Here is a 27,749-nt window from a genome sequence, read left to right on the forward strand (position 1 = left end):
AAAAAATTACATTTCTGGTGGGGACAAAAGCCAAACCAGGGGATTATCAGGCAAGTTCTGACTTAAGGGAAACGCCTTTTTAATCCGATACTTCAACGTTTGTTCTCTGTGTATAATTAGAGCTAATGATAGTCTATGAGTGAAGGTAAGACTGCAACTAAAATATAAGCAGCATGTTTTTTTTTTCAGGTGGAAATAGACTTTTAAGCCCTTTTAAGTCCTGAAAAAAGCAGATTTTGGTGCCAATAACAACAAATCTTTCTCAATGCAGAAACAAGTAAAAAAGACTGCTTTACTTTAATACACTGTTTAAAAAATGAAATGGAAGCAAAAAAGTTCTTATGAGATAATGTGTAATAAACATTTACCTGAAAGTCCATAAAAATGTCTTAGTTCAAATTATAAAGACTTAACCCATTTCAACTGGAGTATTATTATTATTTAGTTTTTCTGTAAATTGTCCTATTTTTTATTATTTAATTTAATTTAATTTAATTATTTTTTCTGTATATATTTTTGTTTATTTGTAAATTTTATACCTTAATCTTTTCTATATTCTATCTGCATTTTCATTATTTTCTTGTTCATTGTTAGCACCAACAAACCAAAAAATCCTTGTATAAGCTAATGTACTTGGCAATAAAACTTGATTCTGATTCTGATCCTGATGCTAATTCTGATGCTGTATTTATGCATTTATCTTTCAGGCAGGGTGCGATGTGTTGGACATTTCCGATGATGTCAAAATGTCTTAGATGTGACAAATGAAATACGCTGTGATTTGCTGTAATACACATGTAGGGAAATCAAACTTGTTTAAAATGTTATTTCTTTTTTACAACCGTTTTTTGGCAGCAAAGACAGACGACACCATCTAACCTGATGAGTTGTTGACATACATGTCGCATCCACTCTTAAAGGGATAGATACGCTTTGGCATCCAGCGTTAAAGAAATAGACGTGTAAATGTTGAATTTAGTCTATATGGGTTAAATGAAGCTTTAACCCTTTATGACGTACCATACCAAGTCTGCCAGAGCATATCTTTAGATTTTTACATGTTGTAGAGTCAATTTTTGCATAAAACATTTGCTATACATCAATACAACCATTATATTACCTGCAGCTGTTTTGTTTTGTTATTTTCTTTTATCATTGTTATGTGATTGTTTGATTTGTATCCTGTGAAAGAAGGGGCGAATACAATAAGAGTTTTTCTTCTTTCTGCTCCTTTTCATTCAGTTTTGGGATCTTTTATTTTTTCTCTGTATTGATTTTTATTTACAAAAGATATAAATAATAAGATATATATAAAAATATTAACTTTTATAAAACGTATGTTCAGACCAACTAAGGCAGAAGGGGGATCATATGAAACTACTTTAACCAGCCAATGTTAGTTACATCATTAGTGTGTCTGACAAAACATTCTCTAAGATTATAGATATAAGTATTTGGTGCATATATCTGGAGGATAGGAGAAGGTATAGAGTAAGGAACTGGGACAGCAGTTTTTCAACATTTCTCGCAGAAAAAGAAAAAGTGCATGAGCAGATACCCGACCTGACGGCATGCTGTCATTGGTTCATGCCTCTTGGCTCCATTCATTACAGTTAACAGAGAAGAGCAAAGGATTAACAAGAGGAAAGTTATGGGATTGAAACCTGTCCACCCAGTAAATTTTACTATCACAAAATATACGACAGTTGACTTGAAAGTCGCCGTTAATACGTGTGTGTGAATGTGTCGACCAATTTTTAATGACTTTCCAATGCCATCTATGTCTTTTACATGATTTCCATTGGAAATGTGACTTTTTTTTCTTCTACCTGACTGGATGTGGTTATTCAGTGCTGAGGAGTTACTGGTACCTGCTCAGGATGCCTAGAGAGTGACAACACCCTCCATTTCTCTTTCAGACTCCTGTTTCTTTCTGCAGTTTGATGATTCTGCAAACGCTTTAACAAAAGCAGCTCTGAACAAATGTGGATTCAGAGAAAGAAAAACTGTTCCCTCTCCGTGTTTCTTTTATAGCTGAAGAATAGCCAGAGAATGGAGGAATCCCAGCAGGGGGCTTTTATTTCTTATCACCTCCAACACACTCTCGGTCTCAGCCGCGAGCACAGAGTGACGCTGCCGTCTGAAAACAGCACAAAACAATAAAGTTTATTCAGCTGGTTGTGTAGAAACACAAACAAGTGGAGCTATTTTCAGCCTGAGCTTCTGCTGCTTCTGGAAGCACACTTGTATACTTCAATGCATATACACTCATGCATATTTATGGCGCACACAAAGCTACACACACGAAACACACACAAAAACTCAAAGGGGAAGGATTCTGACCAAGAGAGTGTCCTCACGCTAACAGTTCAATGACAGGAAGCATAAACACACGAGAAGTCCTGATAAAGTGGAGGTGTCCTCCCTCTCCTGAAGGTCGGAGAGGTCACGGTCCCCTTTAAGGTACAAAAACAAGCGCTCATTCACACTCTTGCAGGCCTTTAAAGTGCATCTGTGGTGATATTTAATGCAGGCACTGTTGCGTTGAGGCGTTTATTCAAAGAGCAGGCACCAACTTCTCATCTGATTCACACCAGCAATTAAAGAGCAGCCAGATGCCTCAGGGGGGAGGAGGAGGGAGGAGGGGGAGGAGGGGGAGGGGAGATCAGAAGAAGCATCTAATCTGGAGGCAATGCAGCCTCTCTCCTGTACACACAGCTCTGTGAGCCGCTGGTGTGTGACTCCATTGTCACACTCTGTCTCCATTCACATCCGAGCTCAGCCAATCTGTCATCAGGGCTGCGTGTGCTCGCGGGTTCATTGTGAGGGATCAAAGCGAGGGGAGGTGGAGAGGAGTCATTTTATTTTACAACAAAAAGAGAAAAGCTTGTAGATCAGCTTCCTGCGAGGATAACAGGCTGATATTCAGGCGCTACAACAGAACACATGTCTGTGTCAGTGCTCAGAGAAGCAAACGCTGGTTTGTTATTGTGTTTAAATGTTGATTTTTACCTGAGCTGCCATCAACAAAACATTACAGCCTCTCTGGTAACAGCACCCTCTAGAGACCTGAGTTATTATAATCCTCTTCTGCAGGAATGCATGAGAGAGATCTGTTTTTGAAGCTGCAGCTAATATATTTCTTTGCCAAATTAGCTATGATTATTTACATAAGCATGCACGTGTGTTTCATGCGTGCATTGCTGTAGCGCAGCCAAGAAGAGTTCGACTTCACAGTTTTCTCTTAACGTGTATTGCCAATTTGTTTTCATTAAAATGTCCCTAAACTTTGGAAACCTTAGGTCACCTCTTTTAAACATCTCCGCCCACAATACTGCCCCCACCACTTCCTGTTATCAACTGCAAATACAAGTGAGTTTTCACCGGCTGATATTTGATATTAAAAGTAACAACAACAATGATCCAACGCTTCAATTCCCAATTCAATACATTTTTGTAATACACATAGTTGATAATGTCATCTAATCATTGCAACCCTACTTGTAATAGAGTTGTGTATAAATTCAGCCTTGACAGTTGTCATGTATAGAAAAATGAAATGCAGAGACCCAAACATGTTATTTTCTGCTTTTAAAGGTCCCATATTATGTAAAAATCACTTTATTAAGTCTTTTAGTTAAATTTGTGGGTCTTTGGCTTTCCTCACAGCCCATTAAATGTGATATTTAATGACAAAACCTGTACCTAGTAGCGCTTGTGAATGTAAAATCCTGACCTAAAATGAGCTGTTTGGATTTTGGGGATTTGCCGACGTCAGCGATTCCCTTTTTTGACCAATCAGGAGCAGGTCTGACCTGATTGGTCCACCAGAGCAGATACCCTCAAATGCTGAAATTGAAGAGCCATCACTGCTCTGTTTTTGGCTGTAAACAGCCACATAGTTCCATGCTCAAGCTTTCCATCTCGGAAGAAGACAAGACTAAGTGGCTAGAGTTCATTTATCAAGGAAATGTGCCAGCTACACTCAGTAAAACTGAGCATGTGTGTGCTAGTCACTTTACGGCCAACTGCTTTTCCAACTTTGGACAGTCCAACAGAAGGCTAGCCAATAGACTGGTCCTGAATCCAGGCGCATTACCAACCATCCTCCAACAAACCTGGGACCTTGGAAATGTGAGTATTTTAAATGCTGTGTGCTGTGGAGCAGATGGAAGAGCTTTTCCTCAGTGTCCCCCCTGTCTCTGTGTTAGCTTCAGGATGCTAACTTTATCTGCGGTTAGCCTGTTGTTTTAGCCTGTGATGTTACAGTAAACGAGCTTCGCTGTTTTCTAAACATTGTGCACTGGGTGATTGTGGCGCCGCCCTCAGTGACGTGGAAGAGCAGGGCGGTATCAGCGGTGGCTCATTTACATATGAAGGCCACGCCCACTAAATCAGCGCGTTCTGAACAGAGGGGCTATGAGAGCCTGGAAACAATGCTGCTTTGCTTGATTTATTGGCTTTTTGGGCCAAAAAATGTTACTACCATTTCCATATTAAACTGCAGAAAAGGAGCAGAATATGGGACCTTTAAGTTGGACACTTTAACATGGGACTCTATGGGGTACGACTCATTGCTGAACACAGCCTCTAGTGCACACTTGAGGAAGTGCATTTTTATACATTTCCTCATGAACGTCCATCTCCAGAGTCCATGCAAGGCTTAAGAGATCAAAAAAAGTAAAACTAGGATTATGAATGTGTGCCCTAATCTATCTGTGGTAGTAATCTTTACCCACATCAAAATCAAACATCAGCCTATCAAAATACTCCAACAATAACCGTCAAATCAAACAGGTTTTCGTGTTGAAACATTCTTTGAAAGCTTTGATTCAGACAGTAACGTGCAGCTGCACCCAGGCTCTGAAATATACATAAACCTCCTGCTCACTTTTAGTCTCCTGACTTTGAAAAGATGTTCTTCCAGAGGCGAGACATATGTAAAGGAGACTGACAGTTTGCTAACATTGCTGATGTTCTTCTGCACCAACACACTCATGGATGTGACATCTCACATTAACATTTTAACACACCGCAGGACAGATTTAAACCTCAACCCTCAATGATACACAGGACTGTGAGAAGTCTGGCTTTGGTGACTGAGGGGATTACAGCTGGATGAAGTTTACTCCATCGCGCTCTTTGTTTGCTGAAACTGTCTCAACGCCTTGGATTGTGTCCCGCCTGCTTTTGCTCTCCATACGGACTGCTTTTCCTGTCAATGCAAAGCCTGCTGACACATAACTGGCCATGACGCTCTGAACACAAACAGAAACCAGACCGCTTCTCATACCAAAGTCAGAGTCTTCATTTAAAATCTGTCAACACAGATCACATCAGAGGCTACACTAAAATCCTCGTACGAACGTTGAGTCACCGCTCTCCGGTTTGATGGAAGGGTTGATGGTGCTCAAATCTGACTCGATCTAATCCAGGAATAATCAAAGATCAGGGCTTTTCAATCATGTCAAGATTTAAAGTCATCCATGCTCTAAAATCCAAGATTGATTGCAGCTCCTTGTAGCTTTGATTTAGACCAAGGCTCTGCACACAGCTCACAGCTAATGCCTCCTGCTGCCGTCCAACTCCTGTGACGAGTCGTGAGCGTGTATTTGTTGAAAAGTGTTTTGCTTTTTAGTCACTACATAAATACCTTCAACCTTGACTTTTTCCCCGCTGTCTCTGGACACTGCATGTTTTCCATCAGGTGAGGTAGAGGAGACTGGAAAGAGGAGGGGGTATAATATGAGGCGGCAGCAGAAATATCAGTGTGTGGTGAACGTCCAGACCACAGAGGACGTCTGAAGGTTGAACCACACAGAATTAAATTATTCACCAGGCAGGAGAAAACACACTCTGCTGTACACAACCCTGTGTCCTACAGATCACCTCGTACTGCCCCGCTTTAAATACATTCACTGAGAGGTCTGCTCTGTGCAGGTTTTCACTTGAAGTATGGTATTATTTTTGTTCTAGTTTTTCTGCTCCAGCTAATGATCTGAATACTTCTTTAGCGTCTCCCTCCCAGTGTGACTCTCTTTAATGAGCCTGCAGCAGAGAAAAAAGAGCGCAGCATCGATCTGTTTCTGCTCAGGTTTTATGGAGGGCAGGAGGGAGGAGAAGATGTCAGATTTTCCCTCAGCTGGATGGCGGGCAGGCAGCAGCTGGTCTAGACATGAAATCACCAACCGCAGGATGAGACACAGAGAGGAAGAAACCTGAGGTGAACGCCCCCCGAGGACTCAGGATTTAATAAGTACTGAACAAAATGCATATCTCAGTGTTCAGTCTGCAAGCTGCTATCAGACAGAAATAAAGCATGTTTCATTTATGTAACAGTTATTACTTTGCTGTTAATGCCATGTTTGGTCGCCTGTTTGCCGCCTGGATTATGTTCATGGGACAGTTTTTCCAAAGGGTGTGCGTCATTGTTGCACAGCTTGCAGGTCATGCAGGGGCAGCACTTGGTAGAGACAAGTGAGACATTTTATTGTTCAGTTCACCTACATGCACCATTATGCTAAGCTAACCAGCTACTAGCATCACTGAGGATATTTTTAAGAAAGTGTGCTAACAAAAGTAGCATTAACTTGTTAGCTTTAGCCTCTTTTGTGAAGATGATATCATTACTAGTACACCTAACTGTTAGTGTAAGCATCAGTCTTTTATATGCTAACCTCTATGCTAACCTGTTAGCTTTGGCTTTAGTCTTTTAATGCTATATTATGAGGCTTGGGTACTAAAATCTGGTACCTTTTTAGAACTGATTCTTTGATTTTGCTTATTGATCTAATCAATCAATCAATCAATCAGTCTCTATATTTATAATGCTGAATCATTACAAAAAAAATCTCAGGACACTTTCCAAAAACATTAACAGGTCTAGACCCATCAAAGGTCCCATATTATGCAAAAATCACTTTATTAAGTCTTTTAGTGCAATTTGTGGGTCTTTGGCTTTCCTCCCTGACCACAAGATGTGATATTCAATGACAAAATCTGTACTTGTGAATGTAAAATCCTGACCTGAAACGAGCTGTTTGGATTTTGGGGATTCGCTGACGTCAGCGATTCCCTTTTTTGACCAATCAGGAGCAAGTCTGACCTGATTGGTCCAGCAGAGCAGATACCCTCAAATGCTGAAGTTGAAGAGCCATCACTGCTTTGTTTTGGGCTGTAAACAGCCACATAGTTCCATGCACAGGCTTCCCATTTCCCAAGAAGACAGACTAAGTGGCTAGAGTTCATTTATCAAGGAAATGTTCCAGCTACACTCAGTAAAACTGTGCATGTGTGTGCTAGTCACTTCACTTCACGGCCGACTGCTTTTCTAACTTTGGACAGTCCAACAGAGGGCTAGCCAATAGACTGGTCCTGAATCCAGGCGCATTACCAACCATCCACCAACAAACCTGGGACCCTGGAAATGTGAGTATTTTAAATGCTGTGTGCTGTGGAGCAGATGTAAGAGCTTTTCCTCAGTGTCCCCCCTGTCTCTGTGTTAGCTTCAGGATGCTAACTTTAGCTGCAGTTAGCCTGTTGTTTTAGCCAGTAATGTTACGGTAAACGAGCTTCGCTGTTTTCTAAACATTGTGCACTTGGAGCTCATGGTGCAGCTCTCAGTGACGCTGAAGAGCTGGGCGGTATCAGCGGTGGCTCATTTACATATGAAGGCCACGCCCACTAAATCAGAGCGTTCTGAACAGAGGGGCTATGAGAGCCTGGAAACAATGCTGCTGTGCTTGATTTATTGGCTTTTTGGACCAAAACATGTTACTACCATTTCATGAAGACATCAATGATCCATATTAAACTGCAGAAAAGGAGCAGAATATGGGACCTTTAATGTTTATAAATTTTAATTAACAGAAACCTAACATCAGGACAAGATAATTTTATTTGCAGCAACATAAAATCTTTCAGGGTTAAAACTCTGACAATTCTTAAGTCTAAATAAACTTTTTTATTATCATCTGACAGGATCTACCGTGTCATGGCCCAAATACACCAGATAGGTCTCCAGTCCAGCTCTGGTTCATCACAGCACCGGATCAGATAGGTTTCCATTCAAGTCAGTGAGTCAATTTAGGCTGGATCCGGTCAGTTACGGTCCGGCTGTGTCCCTGCTCCGGCAGGTTGCACCAGGTACACAACAATCCTATTTTTGTCAGATCCTGGAGCTGTGATCTGTCGATTCCCTGTAGGCTAGATCATGACAGGAGGTTGTGCATGGAAACCACCTAAAAAACAGCCAGTGACTTTCAAAACAAAACAAAATGTGCCTAAACCAGATCATATTCACCTTGCATACTGCAAAAAACTGACACAATGAGTGGAGCCAGACCAGGAGTCAACAGGTTTGAGGTTTTACAGCCCAACATTGATGAATGAAGAGAGACTTATCAATGTTGGGGGAGTGTGGGAACTCCTCGGTGTCGTGACTCCAGCTGTCTGGCAGTGACCTGCGACGTACAGCTGGTGTATGCATTTAAAATGCAATGGAGCAGAGCCGCATCAAAGACGCATCTGGTGAATTTGGGCTGTTAGCGTAACATTTTGTCATGTGATGCAGCGTGTCACGTGCCATATGTCTAGAAAAGGAGGGGCTGCCTTACAGTTAAGGTTGTGTTTTCTTTAGACTAACCAGTTAGCATCGATGGAAAAGATCTGCCACATTTGTGTTTTTAAATTGTAAATATTTAGCAGCTTAGCTTTATTCAAACCCTGCTCCTTTCCACCTCAGGAACGATTTGTTTCCTCTTTTTTCCTCTAACAATCCTGTTCCTCCGTCCTGCCATCACGAGTCACCACCGCTGCCTCCCCCTGCTCTCCTCCAATTGTGTTTTTCTTGCTTCTCCTTCTGTTTTTCTGCCCCTCTCTCCTTCTTCTCTCTCTTTTCTCGCTTTGCTCCCTACCAGTCACCGTGATGAAGTGGCCGGTGAGGAGCAGTCGCTGCCGGTAATCACCACGGTAACTCATGGCAGAGCCTCGGCGCCGGCAACACGCCATCCATCACCGCCTACGCTGCTGCAGGAAACTGATATATCAAGATGTAAATTGTGGCCCTGCTGCTCCCTGAGCTCCTCTGCTGTCTCCTCAGGAAAGGACGGAGGAGGATGGAGGAGAAGGGAGAGTGGAGGTTTAAGAGGAGAAAAGAAGGAGATGGAGAGGAGAGATAAAGGAGGGATGGTGGTGAATAAAAGCACAAACAAAAAAGGGAAGAGTGAAAGGGAGGAAGGAGACGGGAATAAAAAACAGGCAGAGGAGAAAATGACAATAAAAGGAGGAGGAGAAGAAAGCAGCATGTATGATGACGGAGGAAGTGTTAATCCAGCTTAATCCAATGTTATTACTTTCTCACAGCCTGAACACACACACACAAACACACACACACTGTGGTTTATGATATTCCTTTGCTAACATGCTGCATTCACAACAATCCATCTGCAGATCAATGATTAATGATGCAATGTTTTATGGACCTGTAGTTTATTCAGTTTTTCGCAGGCACCATCTGGCCCAGAGTATAAGATTCATTTTTCATATTTTCGACCCCAATTTAATAAGAGGTCAACTGAGCTGAGGGGCAGAATTTAAAGGAATAACAACACATCTAGGAAATAAGGAAGAGGCTGGATGCTTGGATTTGCCTGAGCATGAAACCTAACATGGCAGCTGATTAGCTTAGCTCCACAAAGCAATGTGGTGTTTCCACCTTTGGATGTTATTGCAGTGTTGCACAAATTGTTGCGATATTAGCATCCTTTTTGGGTTGAGTCAAGCCAAGCTTTGATCTGCGGCTAACTGATGAGCGTGATTCACTTGTGGTGCGCCATGTGACTTTGACGTAAGGTCCAGCTGCTATGGGGCAATGTAAAGAATCAACAAGGGAATCGTTAAGCATAAAGGCTGATGACGCCACTGGATTGAACCATTTCTAATTGATTCTTAACAAGTACAAGTAATTGATTTCAACCCTTAAATAACCCGGATTCAATCTTATCAACCTGAGCTATGCCACAAGTCCATGGTAAAAAGGTTTGTGTCTGTGTTTTGAGATGAGGTAGATACTGGACCTCAAACATCTCGGATAGAGAAGAATAGAGCAACATTCTGTCCTGCAATCCAGGCAACAACAGCATCCAAGCTGGTGAGAGCGTTTCTAAACTCTACAAAGTCACTTCAACCAAAAAAAGTAGTGATGACAGCAACTTGGGGTGGGTGATATAGCCTCAAAATTATATCACGATATTTCAAGGAAATTTGCGATAATGATATTTATGACGATATGGGGAAAAAATAACTTATTATTAGGGGTTGCTGCTTTTGAATAATAGCATTTTTATTGCGCACATGGTATGGAAGCCACTTTTTCAATCATCTACTACTACTACACAAGCTTGAAATGTAAACATAGTTAGTAGGTCAGATCCAGAGGAAATCTGACGTTTTGCAGGAGGAAAAGTTAATCTTGCAGGAGGAAAACGTCATAATTCTGTACGACACAACACATTCTTTCTATAAGGACACCAACAGAAAGGAGAAGGCGTGAGCTGAAGGAGCTGAAGTTTTGAGAGAACAGGTGAGCTTAGCGTGCTAATTAATTACCATGAAAGTACGTTGTCATGGGTGGGATTCCTGCAGGAACATGTGGTTCTCCTGTGATCTTGTGATCTCGGGTATCAGCTGCTAAAATCCGCAGAACTGCTGCGTGGCGCTCACGCTTTATGAGTGAATTAGGGGTAAAGCCGATATAGGGTTCGGATGTTCAGCTAGACCACATGTCCATAATAACGTAGCTTTCAAGTCCTCCTCACGTGCAACATGTTTGTGGTGTTGCCACCAATAGTGGCAACACAGATATATGGTAATAGTTGTCCTGCAAATTTTTCATTTGTCAGCCAATCCACCTCCACATCACTGAGGCAGCTCCTCTTTTAGGCACCAAATCCTCATGTGAGGACGAATTTGATGCTGTCGCGCTACTTTCGCCCTCAGCCGTTGCTGTTTTGTACACAGCAAGGAGCGTCATAAATCATTGCATATCTGTGAATATCATAAAATTACAAATTTGTTTCATCAAAAAAATGATATCTGTATTATCATAGATGGTATGATATGGCACACCCCCAACAGTTACAGAGTTTGAAGTTGTAACTTCTTGTCAGAGCTCTGAGAAGGAGAGCTGAATAAGGAAATAAAACAATCTGCTTTGAGTGCACAACAGGCGTAGTCCATAAAAAACACCTTTCTGCAACACATCACTCCATGAAGTGTCTGTATCACATATTCAATAAATCCATGAGCAAGAGACGCAAGGCAAACATTTCATGATACGATATCACAAAATCACAATATTGTGATATATTCTAAGCCGTTAACTAAGAAAAAAATAGAGATGATGTTGGAAATCAAAATATTTCTCAAAATTAAAAGGACCAGGGAAAACATTCATATCAGTGGCATACTGACTTGCTCAGTGCAACAAAAACCCACATTATCAAATTTAGTAATTAACTATTTTAAATATACTTTGAGATTATATTTATCATACAATCTTTTGGCAACATACAGTGAAGTAGCTCTTCGGCGCCATCTACCACAGTGGAAGTACGGAAGTTGTGTTTTACTTCCAACTCTGCTAAAATAGAAATTTTTCAATACAGACACAGGTCTGGTATCGAGACTTAAAAAAAAAAAACTTCTTTTCTTTTCCAACGAAAAGGAATTTGAAAACTTCAGAAAATACGCTTTTGTTTTCATTTCAACACAGAAGTCTAGCTCCTGCAGAGTTTTAAACACCAGCAGCCGTGCTAAACTGGATTCTGATCAGACATGCGATGCAGACTCTGAGACTAAACAAAATCCTGTTGTGGTTGGAAATTCTCATCAGAGCCCGTCACTTAGAGACCATGGCAGAGACCAGAGCCTGGTGTTAAATGAGTTTATAATGAAAAACAGGAGAGCATGAGAAAAAAAACAAGACACATCAAGAAAAGTGATGATAAACATCTGCGAAAAGACGAATACGTGCAGAAAACTCAACTCATGAAGAAGAGATGAAGGATAAGAGAGTCAGGACTTACTGTGAGCAGAGCGGCAGATCAGGTCTGGTTGTTCCTGAAGAGACAAAAACAGAGTTCATCAGTGAGACGCTCATGCTCTCCTGATGGAATAATGTGTGTGTGAAATGTGTGTGTGTGTGTGATGTGATGTGTTCAGTTTCCAGCCGTGACGTCACCTCCAGCCTACCCATCCCCATCCCCTCCAGCAACACACCAGCTCCGAGAGAGACAGTAATAAAACCACCATGTGATTTACGGCATCCTGACACACACACTCACACACACTCACACACACACACACACACACACACACTGAGCACCAGCTGGGCTCGGCTGACCTTTCTGAATAAAAGGTGACCGGCAGAAACAAAAGCAGTCAAACGTGTGTGTGGATAAAAGAGCTGATGTGATTACACAAATGGCCACTTCATTCAATTATCTCACCGACAACAATACACACACACACACACACACACAGACACACGAACCGGCCAATCAGGGGCAGCGCTGAATAAATGACATCACAGAGGGGTTTATTTTAAGCACGAGGTGTAACAGGCTTATAAAGTGTGACCACAAAGTTTATATGACTATAAGGAAACCGTGAAACCTGCTGTAAACTTCACTGGACACAAAGTAAAGCTGCAGATCATAAGAATGACTAATTTAACTGTCCGTATATATTTAGTTTGTCAAATGTCAAATTTTGACAAAGAAAAAGACAATTTTTGTCCGATTGACAGTCCAAAACACAACAGGAGTCATATTTTTGTGATATTTATCTAGGTTTAGCAGCTAAAACGGGAGAAATCCTCATACATTTTGCTTTTTAAAGGACACAAATGCCTTAACAGAAGTCTTTTATGATAGAGTTATGATTTATGTAGAACTAAAAATGGTGAAAATGTGCAAAATCTGAGTATTTCTGAGAGATTAAGTGGAATACAAAGACAGAAATTTTAGATTCTCACATGTGATTTGAGGATTAAATCAAGAGACAGCGTAACGTTCTCCACAGAGAATTACATCATGTTAAATTAATCAATTCTTTGCTTTTCAAAATGATTTAATAGAAAGAAAACACTTTCACTGACATTAAGCTTTAAATAAATTCATGTGTGACAGTTATGGCTCCGTGTGTGAGTGTGTGTGTGTGTGTGTGTGTGTGTGTATGGAGTGAGTAATTACTGCTCAGTGTTCAGCCAGCTGAACAGTACAGTGTGTTAGTGCCAGAGAAGCCCATATGGCAAAGACAGACCAGAGCCAAGCCAGAGCAGCCGAGACCAGAATGAGCCAGTTCTGCTTCCAGCAGCTTCTCTGCACAGACACTGCACCAGTATACCAGTACACTGCTGCAGCATCAAACTCCAGCACTCCACCAGAAGTGGGATTCTCCACCACTCCACCAGAGGGATTATCAGTCTACGTCATCATAAAGACGCGCATGCATCTCGACCGTGAAAGCAGCATTTAGCTTCGTTCATCCAGACGAGTTAGCGTGTTTTAAACACTAAATTCAACCTGTTAGAAGCATCAAAATTTACGGTTGTTCTGTGCACAGCTGTCAAAAACAATACTACACAATAGAGGCAACGTCTGTCAAGTTTCAACCGTTACAGCGCAACCTGTGTTTCAGCGTTAATAGCGACCATGCTAACTGGTGACTTTCAGCCGACGGCAGCCGTGATTAACGAGAAGGGTCCAGCTGCAACCTTGCAGGCCGCAGTCTCACAGCGCTCAGTCGCACGTGCACAGTGTAATACAGAAAAGCTTGTCTTGGAAAAACCGGATGTAATTTGTAGCTATAGGACTACTTTTATTTGTTTAAAAATTATGTAAACGTTGGATAATTTTGCATCAAAAATAACATGTAGAAAATGAACCGTGAAGAGCAATGTGTAATGTTAATGTTAATTGATTTCACTCTCGTAATTTATTTAGCCTAATCCCTGCAAAACGACACCAACACGAAACCATGAGATTGAGTTAAATGTACTTTTTTAATTAGGCTAAGTGGAGACATTGCTTGATTTAACATGCCCCTGTATTAAAGTGTGCAAATGTATGGGGAGGGAGTTTGGTTGTAGGGTGGGTGCAGGTGAGGGGGAATAAAAAATATTTTTGAAAACAGAGTTCGTGAGTTTGATGACTAACCCTGACCTACATAGAAATCTCTAAGTTAGTGTGTGCATGTTAAGATTTAGAAATATATATATTTCTAGGTTTCTCTGCTAAAAAACATCTGTCCACCTAATATCTGTTCACTTGCTGATTTCTTCTGTCCACTCACTGTTATTTCACAAACCTGGGAGCATTTCGCCATCCGTCAAAGTGATGACATTAAGTTAAAAAATGTCAGTTGACAAACCGTTGATTCTGCACCCAAGTTGCGCGCGCGTCCGTCGTCGTTGATAAACAAATAATCCCTCTATACCAGTTCACAGCTACAGCTTTAACTCTGATACTCTCACATTGTAGCTTTTGTATTTAAGGGAGCAGGAATTTTACGGATGTTCACTTTTATCTGTACATTTTTAGTTGCACTTGTCAACATCTTCTCCCAGAGACAGAAACAAACAACTGATCCCCATTCAAATGCAGATGACACCATTTACCTGAACAAACATGTATCCACCTGAACAGCAGGTGAGCAGTTAACCTTTTTTCTCTCCATAAACACTGCTCCTTTTTCTTCCTCTTTCCGTTTCATGGTCACATTTTCCTGTTTTGCGCTCTCTTCATCTCCCGAGTGCTGCCAAACTGATTTGTTATGCTAATGTCGGAATAAATCTGCACATCACTGGATGTGATGGTCTCCGAGCAGTGTTTTAATGACAGTGATCTGAGTGAGTGTGCAGTGGGAGGGATGACTTTACATGAGTGTCTGTCTGCAGATCTCATGAGACCTGGACTCATTTAAATGATGCTGCAGCTTTTTATTATTAGCACAGAGAGAAACACAAATCAGAGGCTGCTGCATGGGGTAGATATCTGATATTGCTCTCTTGACACTAGACAACATTAAATCAGATCTCATTTAAGAAGTGCACAAGGTAAAATCAATCTGATATGCTAAAAAAATATCGAATTTTACAGGAATAATCCTGCTCGATCATTTCTGATGGGCCTCTATACATGTGTATCAGTGTCTGTGTCTGCCTTGACCCCTTCCTCTGCCTGTGATGGCGACGGGTAGAAGCTATCCTGAGTGGCTACGATAGTGGACGAAACAGGGAGGAAGACAAACGCAACCAAAGTGAAATGAAACAAAGCTTGGCTCAACTTTCAGAAACTTGGAAAGCAGCACGGGGCGTAGAGTGGCGCCAGTTAGCTTTCTGCTAATCAGGTATGTGTCAAATACCTGTGATTAGCTTGTGCTAACATGTCAATTCAGGTGCACAGCTCTTGAGTCTCTCCCACATAGAAACATGATGCTACAGCTGGTTTCTGGGCTAGTGAGTGTGTTCACGTAGCTTCAGTCAGAGGCAGTGGGTGTGCTGCCGCTGGCACTGAACCCAGGAGGAGGAGCCCAGTTTGAATCTTGTGTTTACTGTCGAATAACAGAAACTCTTGCAGACCCTACCTTTAAAATGTGGGTTTGGGGCTTTTCAAACTAACGATACAGACTTAAAGACACAGGCTGTAAAAGCAGATTCATATTTGAACCATACAACCACAACATGCACGTCATAATCCTCACATTACAGACACGTTGTGTTTGAATCCTGCAGATTATGCTTTCAAACTTCTGTGCTGCTCTGTGTGAAGAGTTTAATCCGACACGTTCATAATGACCAGATTTAAAGAGCAGCAGAGGAAAGAGAGCAGATTCACACACATATCCTCTTTCAGAAATATAGTAATATGTTATTTTAAACTTATTAAAGGAAAGCAATGTAGAGTGTGTGTCTGTTAACCTGTACGGATGATTTCTGCCTGTTAGCACCAAACAGCTCAGCTGGGTATCAGACCCAGAGGTAGAGCTGCTGGTGTGTTCCTTCAAAATAAAGCTCCGGTCCATTCAGATGAGGCTCTGCATTCGTCACACACACAATAGCCATTGTCTGCTGAACAAAACACACACACTAATTGTGTGTTTGTGTGTGTGTTTCCTCTGTAAGGCCGTCTGCTCCAGGTTGTGTTTGTGTTGATCAATCACTGGCTCTGAGGAGCAGGTGAAGGAGGGGGATGTACCCACATCCCACCTATTGGCACCGCCGTGTTCCTGCGAGCCCTCGCATAAATCACCGTTAATGACACGGAGAGGAGAGGAGAGGAGAAAGGGAGAGGAAAAATACCAGGCGGAGGAGGAGGGAGGAGGGGCAGGAGGGGAGCTGTTTGGCTAAATGTCCTGATACTCAGGATATTGGGGTTTCTGGAGGATTTCACCTGCATGCAGAGAGAGAAACAGCTGCAGAGGAGGTTTCTGTGCTGGAGAATTTGTATCCATGTGTTTCAAATTTCTGAATTTATTTCAGAAATCTCTCTTATAAAAGTTTCCTGGCTCTCAGGCCACAGCAATCAGAACAACAACGGAGGAGGGAGTTATTATCTTTATTACTGAATAATCCCCTGATTATTCCTCAATAAACTGGAGTTTTGTTTTATCCACCACATGCCAAAAAATGTCTTATTTAGTCTCAACAGCTTCATTTTACATTTGGACAAAAGCAGACACTTTTTGTCCAAAGCAACAAACAACACAAGCAAGAATTTAGACAGAAGGAAAACCAAGTTACAGTAATTACAGCTGAAAATTCACTAAGAGGTGAGTCTGAGACCCACTGACTTATTCTACCCCTGAGGAAGAAGAGGAGAAAGATCAGATTTAGTGCTTAAGCGTTCCCTGAACAGACGAGTCTTCAGACATCTCTTAAAGTAGAAAGAGACTCTGGATCGTATAGGGTTAGGTAAATCTTTCCACCATTTGGGAACAACAGAGGAGAAGAGTCTGGCTAGAGATTTGGAGCTGTGCGGGGCTGGGAGCACCAGGCGTCTTTCACAAGCAGAACGTAGAGGGCGAGAAGGAGTGTAGACCTGGATGAGGGACCCCAGGTAGGAAAGAGCTGTTCTTGACAATGTTTTGTGAGCCAGAAGAAGAGCTTGAGCTGGGTGACGTGCTGTTTTGGGCTGGTTAAAGACCAGACGTGCTGCTGCATTCTGGGTATTCTGCAGAGGTTTAAATGTACACACAGGGAAGAGAGCTGCATGATGTGTGATTTTACAAGGGCCTGTACCGAAAGCTGCGTGGCCTGTTGTGTCAGGTAGGGTCTGATCCTCCTGATGTAATAGAGGGCATATCGACAAGACCGAGAAATACTCTGGTTGTGATACTCCGGGATGGAACAAGTTGGGTCCTATCACAAGGTTTAGAGTCTTATTTAGCGGTGTTTTTGTGTGAAAGTAACGCGCTGAAAATTCTCTAAATAAAGCGTGAATGCAGACCCATATCAGTTTTTTTGGGAGTCCGTTTATTTGTGTTTTTGGTCAAGTAAAATATGGCCCCGTCTGAGTGCAGAGGAAACCAGCAGAGGAGCAGGGAGGGGGTGTTTGGTGCGAGCGCCCTGGGCTTCTGCTGCACAAAAACACTGCTGTAGGGGTAATTTCTGCCCTAAACCTTGTGATAGGACCCAACTTGTTCCATCCCGGAGTATCACTTTAAAGGTCAGCTGGTCATCAATCATGACACCCAGATTTCTGTCAGAGTTTGTGGGCACAAGTTGACTGAAATCAAGCAGGACATTGATCTGTGGATGAACCCGAGGGACAAGCCCAAGTGTCTCCCTCAGACATGCTTATATCCAAGCCGAGACAGTTGTGCCGTCAGGTGGTTAATCTGACAAAAAAAAAAACAGAGATTAAAACAACAAAGATCTCCCCTTTCTTTGACATAGTGGGTGTCAAAAAACTGATGCAGGACTGAAAATTCACACCGTACCATCACAAAAAACAATAAATCTATAGTTATCTGCACTTTGTCTCAAACACAACCGAAAAATCAGTGATCAAGAGGTGGGCTGTGAGTTTGAGACCCCTGAGCTACTCATAAAGGTGGTTCAACAACCCTGAAATATACAGACGCAGCTCAGGTTTTGAAATAAAGAGCTAACTTGTTAGCATGTTAGCGCTCCAAGCTAACAGAGAGAGTATGTTCCTCCTCAAAAACCTGCTCCAGCTGACTCCACCCTCCACATTCAGCTGACCAGCTCTCATTCCTACACTAACGTCTGCCTGAGCGTTTCCTCTGGGAGATGAAAGGTTTGCGAGCTTCATCAGCGTCAGAGATTAACAGTCCAGGTGTTAGACTCCTCCTCCTCCTCCTCTCCTCTCCTCTCCTCCTCTGTGATGGAGGATTACAGGAGCTGCAGCCTCATTTCAGCACGTTTCTCCCCCGCAGCAGAAGAACGAACCAGAGGTGTGTTTAATGTGAGCAGCAGCAGAAAATAGCCTGGATCAGGGTTTTCCTGCAGAACAATGAGGAGGGACAGAGAGTGGGATTGGAAGTGATGTTTAAAGAGAGGCTGGCTCTCTCTGTAATGGATTTGAAAAACGCCCCGCTGCCCTGCTTTACCTCTGACCCACTGACTGCCGCACAAGTCCCGGGGGGAGCATTTGAAACATGCAGAGCCTTATATGAAATAACCTGCAAGCTGAAACTTCATATCCACAAACCACGTTAAGCTATGTGTTTTTTTCATCCCAGTAGATTTTGCGGAGAGGAAAAACACTCCAGCATCTTTTTCACTTTTTTGATTTTTACCACATTCCTGCAGAAATAAAACAACTCAGGCCACAGCCACATCACTCTATTCAACCAAACATGTGATCAAACGTTCACCTCTGCTGATGGGGGAGATTCACGGGGGGATGAAGGGGACAGGAAAGAGCAGGGACACTGAATTATTCTGTCCATCATCTCTTTCCAAGGCCAGAACGAAGCTTCATTAATATTCAGTCAGTTCAGGTTCCTCTTCTTCTTCTTCTTCTGCAGATAAAAAACACACAGCCAGCTCCTCTGCAGCAGGAAACACGCTTTCCTCTGCTATTTATACACAGCTGATTCTATTTATACCTCACCTGAACCGGAGGATCAATGACACCACCGGCCGCAGGTGAGGACACTGGCAGAAATGGACATTTATCTTGTGGTCTGAGTGAGTTTGTTTTTAGACCTAAAAATAAATGTCCTGCAATCCAGACAACTCACATATGGTCCATATTGACATGATAGCATCACACAGTTGCTGCAGATTTGTCGGCTGAACATCCATGATGAGAATCTCCCGTTCCACCACATCCCAAAGGTGCTCTATTGGATCGAGATCTGGGGACTGTGGAGGACATTTGAGTACAGGGAACTCATTGTCATGTTGAAGAAAGCAGTCTGAGATGATTCCAGCTTTATGACATGGAGCGTTATCCTGCTGGAAGTAGCCATCAGAAGATGGGTACACTGTGCTCATAAAGGGATGGACATGGTCAGCAACAATACTCAGGTAGGCTGTGGACTTTTTTTTTTCCTTTTTTTTATTTCTTTTTTTTAATTCTTTATTTTTATGTTTTTTTCTTTTTTAATTTTTTCTCCCCCCCTTTTTTTTCCTTTTTTTTCTTTTTCTTTTTTCTGTCTTTTCCCCCCTTGTTTTTCTTTTTCCCTCTTTTTTTTATTTATTTTCTTTCTTTTTTCTTTTCCCCCCTTGTTTTTCTTTTTTTTTTGTCTTTTTTGTCTTTTTTTTCTCTCTTTTTCTCCCCCCTTGTTTTTCTTTTTTTCTTTTTTTTTTCCTTTTTCCCCACTTGTTTTTTTTTTCTTTTTCTTTTTTCTTTTTTTCTCTTATTTTCTGTGGACTTTAAACCATGCTCAGTTGGTACTAAAGGGCCCAAAGTGAGCCAAGAAAATCTCCCCCACACCATTACACCAGCAGCAGCAGCCTGAACCGTTGATACAAGGCAGGATGGATCCATGCTTTCATGTTGCTGACGCCAAATTCTGAGCCTACCATCTGAATGTGGAGCAGAAATCCAGACTCATCAGACCAGGCAACGTTTTTCCAATCTTCTATCGTCCAGTTTTGGTGTTGCTGTGTGAATTGTAGCCTCAGTTTCCTGTTCTTAGCTGACAGGAGGGTCACCCGGTGTGGTCTTCTGCTGCTGTAGCCCATCTGCCTCAAGGTTGGACGTGTTGTGTGTTCAGAGATGCTCTTCTGCAGACCTTGGTTGTAACCAGTGGTTATTTGAGTTACTGTTGCCTTTTTATCAGCTCCAACCAGTCTGTCCATTCTCCTCTGGCCTCTGGCATCAACAAGGCATTTTGTCCCACAGAACTGCTGCTCACTGGATATTTTCTCTTTTTGGGACCATTCTCTGTAAACCCTAGAGATGGTTGTGGGTTAAAATCCCAGTAGATCAGCAGTTTCTGAAATACTCAGACCAACAACCATGCCACGTTCAAAGTCCCTTAAATCACCTTTCTTCCCCATTCTGATGCTCACTTTGAACTGCAGCAGATCGTTGGACAGGTGTGCCTAATAAAGTGGCTGGTGAGTGTACACACAGTCTCCTCACGGTATCTCCAGTTAAAGCTAAATCATCTGTCACACTGTCGAACCTCCCCGTGTTGAGCTCTAAATGCAGCTCTGACTTTCATCATGTCCAATTATAGGCAGTCCTGCACACACACACTCACACAGACACACACCCACGTGCACACATAAAGGAAATATCACCTCTTCATGTTCAGCTCAAATTAAATTTATAGAATAAGCCATCATCACGCACACAGCTGATTATCCCTGAGAGCTGCACCGGAAAATACTCCTGAATGAGAACAAAGAGATTTCACAGCAGCTCCACCGCCCTCCAACACACGCATACACACACATACGTACACACACGCAGATTCCCACAGGACGTCCACGGAGACTCCCTCCAATAAAGAGGATTATAGATTTTGCCCTGTGCACCCGAGTGTTTCCAATGAAATATCGGCCTCCTCCTGCACAAGTCATTAAAATTTAAACCATCCCCCTTTTAGCTGAATATCACCGCACTGCTGTGCATGCATCACAGCTTGTGTGTGTGTGTGTGCGAGTTCCTGTGAGTGTAAGTATGCATGCAAGGGTGTGAGAAAATTAGAAAGGAAGATAAGAGGCTGTAAGAATGAGACGTGTTTCTTTTCTCTGCGGCCCTGCAGCCTCCAACACAAGACACAGTCTGAACCACGAGGAGGAGGAGGAGGAGGAGATGGAGGAAGAGAAAGATGAATGTTACATTTACATTTTTCTCCACACTGATGGTGTCAGCAGGAAATACATATTTATGTTGAGTGGGAGGTGAAATGCTGCACGCTCACACAAACAAACACAGTCAGTAATGAGGAGAGGCTGTTACAGCAGAAGGAATTCAACGTTTACGGAAATATGTCAAGAGATATTCCTGTATTTTTAAACCCTGGATCTATTTTTATCTGCTATAGAGTCTGAATGAATAATATGGATTCATCCTGCAGCAGTGAAACAAACAGTAAAGGCTGAAACAGAAACTCATCCTCTACATTTGGTTAAAATCTGCAGCTCCTGTTGGTTCACTGAGTTCAGAGCAGAGCTGCTCTGTGTAGTTTCCTTTAAATTAATGTTCTCTGTGTCTGCTTTAAGGACTCCCTGTGGAAACATCGCAGCACGTTTCAAACTGAGAAAAACTTATGAAGGGATTTTAAAACGTCTGGAAGTAAAGACAGAGCAGCTATGGAAGTATCTGATTGCTGGTTAGCAGTCAAACGGCCTGAGTCTTTAAATCAGGGGGTGTCAAACTCATTTCAAATTGAGGGCCACATACGGCCTGATTTCATCTCACGTGGGCGCAATCAGTAAAATCTGAGCACAGTTACCGATAAATAAAAGGGGTGAGTATTGGCAAGAGCCTCAAGATACGAAACACGTCACAATAGTTTGTCACTTAAACTAATGTGATTCTAAACTAATGTTGCAAAAAAACTGATTGGGTGAAAGACATGGTAAATTGATGAAACTGATAAGTGTCACTCGGTTTTACCAATGTTACTCATAAAAAATCAAATATTGCACAAAACATGACTATTATTATTATTTAATCAGTCTACTGTTGCTCTAAGACATCATAATAATCAGAGTGTACACAGCCCTGGTGGAGCAACCTGTCAAGGATCATTAGAGAAAATTCAACTGATCAATAAAAAACATCTTATAAGGATCTCAATGATTATTAGTATTTTTTGTAGGCCTGCTACGAGTCATAGCTAAAGGCTGCAGCCGGAATCCAATACTGCTCTAGTACCAGGATGTAAACAAGCACGGATGATGGATGACACCTTGCTTTGTGGAAACGTTTGGTCGAATTTTGATCTAGAAACTGGAGATAAAGTTGTACGACTGCTTGTAAGGAGAAATCTAACTAAAAAGAAATTAGTTGCTTCAAAAATATTTCAGCGCAGCATCATTTTTGTTTAATAAGCCAAAGCTGGACCTAAGGCTAATTTTTATCTGCAGTCCTTGTACGGTCATACCAGAGTCCATATGGGTAGAAAGCATCAAAACCCACATCATCAAGTTGAGGAATAAATTATTTTGAATATATTTTAAGATTATATTTATTACAAAGTTTATGGACAACATGCAGCGGAGGAGCTCTTTAGCGCCATCTACTGCGGTGGAGGTGTGGAAGACAAGTTGTACTTCCAACTCACCTAAAATATGGATTTTTATCTTAACAAAAATATTGATATTAAGAGTTAAAATAAAGGGTGCGCTGATAACCGATCTGTAAAAAGCCTGACCTGTTGATACCGATTCAGGCCAATACCTTTTTTTTTTTTTATACCTGGCAGCATATACCTTCAATGTACCAATCTTATTTTATTAAAAATCATTGAACAATACCTGTGAAACAATGAAATCTTTATGTTTTAACTTAAACAACCAATTAAGTGTCCAGAGTTTTAGGTCTCAGAGCAAAAATCAACAATGACTGGCTGTCAGACCTTCCTGGAGGAATATAAGATCAGTTTCACATGTAAGGATGTGTCGATCCCCAATCCCCCAAAATTCAGGAAATCTGCACGTCTAGTTGTGCATGTTGTTAAAATATCAATATTTTTCACACCTCCAATAAATAACAACAAATTTTTCTCTTTGTTTTGGGGCAAAGAAATCAAATTATGTTCTAAAAATCTTTAAATCTTTAGAAACGTTCTTTCTCAAAACATTTTATGAACAGCTCAAGATTTCTCAAGAAAAAATAAATAATAGCAATTTCAGCAATTTGTACAAATTGGGCACAATTTACAGAAGCTTGGAACCGAAAAATAAAGTATTGCACTTAAAGATTAAATCAACTAATCAAGATCTACAGATCATTTTCACTCTTTTTTTGCCCACCGGTAATTTATATATCTTCTCTCATTTCAGTTGTCCTTGAAAGCTCTTGTCTTTTTTGAGCACTGAAACTTGCACCCAGGTTTCCCATTTCCGGACCTGATTTATTCCCCAGGTGAGCCAGTTTTAGCCCACAGGACATCCCAGACTGAGGGACTTCAGCAGAAGTCCAGCACAAACTCACAGAAACTAATAAATAAAACAAACACAAATAAAAAAATAAAAAATATCCAGACGTGAATTCTTCTCTTCTCTTCAGATTTTTTTTTCTCCTCTCTCTGCATCACCGTCTGCATCAACTGTTTGTGTTGGAGCGCTGTGGACGATCGATCAGACCAATTAGCAAACTTAGCAGACACACACACATATGCGCACACACACACACACACCATTTGGTCCTCTCTTGTTGCTAAGCAACCTGATAACTCAAAGACTTGTGGGATACGTGCTCTGATGAGCGCTGGAGTAAACCCACCTCTCCTCCTCCTCCTCCTCCTCAGTGTCAGCTGTTCCTCCTCCACAAAAATGAACTGTGTGTTGTTTTGAGTCATGATGGATGGGGCCGACGGTGACATTTAAAGACATTTGACTCCTGATGTCGCAGATGAAATGACTCCAAGCTCTGATTGAAAAGGTTTGACATGCAGCTGACCAGGAGGAGGAGATGTGAAGCTCAGATTGTTTAGTTTATCTGCAAGCCGTGCACACAGGTTTCCTCCTCCTGAACATTTCAAAGCAGCATCACTCGAATAAGCTGCGTTAGATGGAGGTCCTCTGTGTGCAGTTTATGCATGCTCCACATACCGCAGAGGAAGAGATGAGGCCTATTCAACCTCTGCGTTCACTCTGCGTGCCCCCTGGCTGCACAGAGAAAGGTTAAAAGATGAACTCTGACGTCTAAAAAGCACAACACAAACCTCCTGCTCCACAAGAAAACACAAATTTAAACACAAATATGCAGATTTAATGGCAACGACGTCAGAGCACAAACACTAACAAACCAGAGGGACAGATTCAGGTTTCAGTTTTCTGTGGAAATGCCATTAAATAAATCGCTGCACTTCCCCAAGCTCCGCTCTTTTTCAGGGTCGGGTGAGGAGACGCTCGATTCCAGCTCAGTGGGAAAAATTCAACAACTCTAAAACCGACTTTTTCTTTCCATCAGCTGCGGAGCCAGAAAGTTTCCATGAGAGCAGCAGAGAAACAAACACAGGATCTGATGGAGAAACACCAAGCCACACTTCCAGCTGTAAAACACCACAAATCAGAGCAACAGCTGGATTGATTGTGTGTGTAATGTGTGAAGAAAGCACTCTAAGCTCCTGGATTCACTCACTGGTTTGATAAATACGAAAGAAAACTACAAACAATGTAAATCAGAAACATTCTTCGACTTGAAGCAGAGGAAGAAAATTACGTATGGAGAGCAAAAGCAGGAGGAAGACGATTCTTTTATTTCTCTATAAACTGACCTCCTGGGTTGTTTTGTGGTCAAACCCTGAGTCCCTGTAATCACCAGGCGAGTGCAGCCCCAGCTGAATTGTGGGAGATGTAGTGTGGTGTGAGACGTGTCTGCAGGGGACAGGCTGTCTGACAGCATTCATCAGAGAGAGCATCAGAGCAGAAGACACTCAGCGGCCATTACTGTCACACAGTGCAGACACACACACACAGCAAACACACACACACACACACACACACACAGAGTTCATTCATGCACACGGTTAAAGGAGCAAGAAAACTGCAGCTGTGTTTAAGCTCTGTGAAGTCTGAGCTCCAGTTTTTATGGTGGGTGAAATTATGGTTTGACTTAATGACCTGTTAGCATTTATTAGCAGGTTTCTGTTTGTGTGCTCGCCAAAGCTCATTAACGAGCTAATTAGCCTGCAGAAGAATCAGGCCTTGCTCCACCTTAGCATGGTCACTTCAGGGTCTGCGGAAACGGTGACAGAGAAAAAGACGACCTGGCGGCTTCTTTACACCCAAAAACAACACAAGTGGCCACATACCCAGAAGCTCTGTCCCTGTCGCATTTATCTCTGATTCGTTAGCGGTGATTTTGCTTACCTTACTGTTTTAGTACACTTACAGTGCAGATTCTTTCTCCTTTTTTTTGGAATATAGCGTCGGAACACTTGCTTATTCAACTATGGGACAAGCCAGCATCATTCACCCCACACTGGAGGAGCTGAGACAGAGGTAAAAGCGAGGCTAGCAGCAAAGTGGTGGAAGCAGTACAGACCTCCACCAAGCATATTGTGATTGTCACGCAACACTTTAGTCCTACTTTAATGTTATACTTCCTTTCAGCAGACTGTCTGCTACAATTTGGTGTTAGCTACAGGTTTGTACGATAATATGTTTCCTGACAGTGTTGAAAATTATGATGACCCAGTACATATTTCATATTTTGGATCCTAGAGTCCAGAATATTGCCAGGATCTGGATCATACTTTTACATCTTTCAGAAATTATGGTGACCTTGTCTTGTATTGTTTTCCAAAGAAATCCGACCATTTATAGTGGAGTTATGTACACATATGGTGAAAACAGCCCTATCTCACACTGATAGGTTGCTAGGCGCTGCCCTGTTGGCTGTGGCTGCCTTTTGCAGCAGCTCCCCTTTTTCTTCCCTTTCTTGTAATTTTCGTCTCTTTTTCGTCATCTTTGTATTTGGAGTGGACACCAAATTGTTTGTGTCTTCAGTGATATTTTTACTATTTTTGCTCCTGTGTTTGTCTGGAGATCCTACATGCAACCATGGCTGTATTGTTTACATGTGAAACCAGCTGTTAGCAGCCTGTAGCATGTCAATGCTAACTGGTGCAAGGCCTGATGTTTCCCACAAGGTGAGGAGAAGGAGGTGAGGATGACGTGCTGGTTCTCAGGTGTGAGTTAAGAAGTGACGACATGGACCTGTCCTTCCGTCCATCGTTATTGGGAACGTAAGATCTATCTCCAGTAAGATGGATGAGCTAGCTGTGCTAACCCAGCAACAGAGGGGATACCAGAGGGCAGAGTTGCATCATCCTATTCACAGACATGAGACAGAGACTGAACAGACTGCTGAAGAAGCTCAGTCCTGTACCCTGTGGAGGTGGAGGCTGGCTGACTGGACAATGATGGACAAGCTGTCTGCATCTATTTTCTTATGGAGCTTTTTGCACTTTCTATACACTTTCTTACTTTTGTTTTCTTGATTGCTGCTGTGACTTCAATTTTGTTGTACTTGTACAAGTTCTATTCTATTCTATAAAGAATCCTGGATGCAGATGGTGATCCAGATCACCTCCAAAATTTAATCACTTCTTCCTTATATCTTAATAAAAAAAACTGACATAGCATGCATTATGTTTAGACTTCTCTTGATTCCTGGTCTCACCTCGGCTCGTTTCTAACCTGAGTGTACAGAGTCAGTCCTGAGGTTGTTTTCTCTGTAGACGCTCAGAAAAGTAAAGAAACTGATACCCTCTCTGTCTCTGACTGCATCACTCCAGGGTGAAGAAAGCGTTCACATCAGACCGCTTCAGACTGCAGGCTGGCTCCGAGTCAGCAGAGTGAACAGTACACATGGTGTAAATCTGAGCAGCTGCAGTACGTTCATTAAAACTGAGCTGCACACACCGAGCTTTGTGTGTGTGTGTGTGTGTGTGTGTGTGTGTGTGTGTGTGTGTGTGTGTGTGTGTGTGTGTGTGTGTTATGGTGGAACAGAGGGTTTGGCAGCTGGTTCTTTCTATTGTTCTCTCTGCTGCTGGACGATTTAATGATGTGTCTTCTTTCTCTGCGGCAGCCTGATGTGTAAGAAAACATCATCCTTCACCGTCTCAAACTGTCCCCCACTGTCCATCACTGTCCCTCACTGTCCCTCACTTCTCTTAATAATCCCAACACGTGCACTTGTGTGTGTGTGTGTGTATTCATAAAGTCATATAGAAAAACAAACTGACAAAGAGTCTGTTTTTGATTTAGACAAAGGAAAAAAATAAATTAATCCAGACAAAAACAAAAACAAAAGCTGAGCCAAGAGAGTTATATATCTGAAAACTAATTCATACCAGATCTCTCACACACACGCACGCACACACACACACACACACACACACACACACACACAGTAATGAAATAACCCTCCTCGGTGAAAAAACTCTCCACTGAAGGTCTGTTGTGTGTCAGAGTGAATAAATGTTTGCTTTGTCTGACATGATGAATCTGCAGAGATACGGATTGTGTTACACACTCCACATTTCACCTAGACTAACACTGAGAGCGTGTGTGTGTGTGT

At 42.0% G+C, this 27,749-nt stretch overlaps 1 protein-coding gene across 2 annotated transcripts in view; it reads right to left on the bottom strand.

The window, feature by feature from the left end:
* Positions 1-27,749, bottom strand: part of enox1 (ecto-NOX disulfide-thiol exchanger 1) — a 79,197-nt gene that overhangs the window by 43,391 nt on the left and 8,057 nt on the right. For both annotated transcript variants that reach the window (XM_074694610.1, XM_074694608.1), the window contains exon 2: positions 12,087-12,120. The gene's annotated coding sequence lies outside the window, so the exon portion shown is untranslated. The remainder of the gene's footprint in view (positions 1-12,086; positions 12,121-27,749) is intronic.

Source organism: Halichoeres trimaculatus, unplaced genomic scaffold (assembly GCF_033239565.1).
Source record: "Halichoeres trimaculatus isolate MK-OKI-2021-1 unplaced genomic scaffold, fHalTri1.1 fHalTri1_scaffold_19, whole genome shotgun sequence".
NCBI classification, from domain to species: domain Eukaryota; kingdom Metazoa; phylum Chordata; class Actinopteri; order Labriformes; family Labridae; genus Halichoeres; species Halichoeres trimaculatus.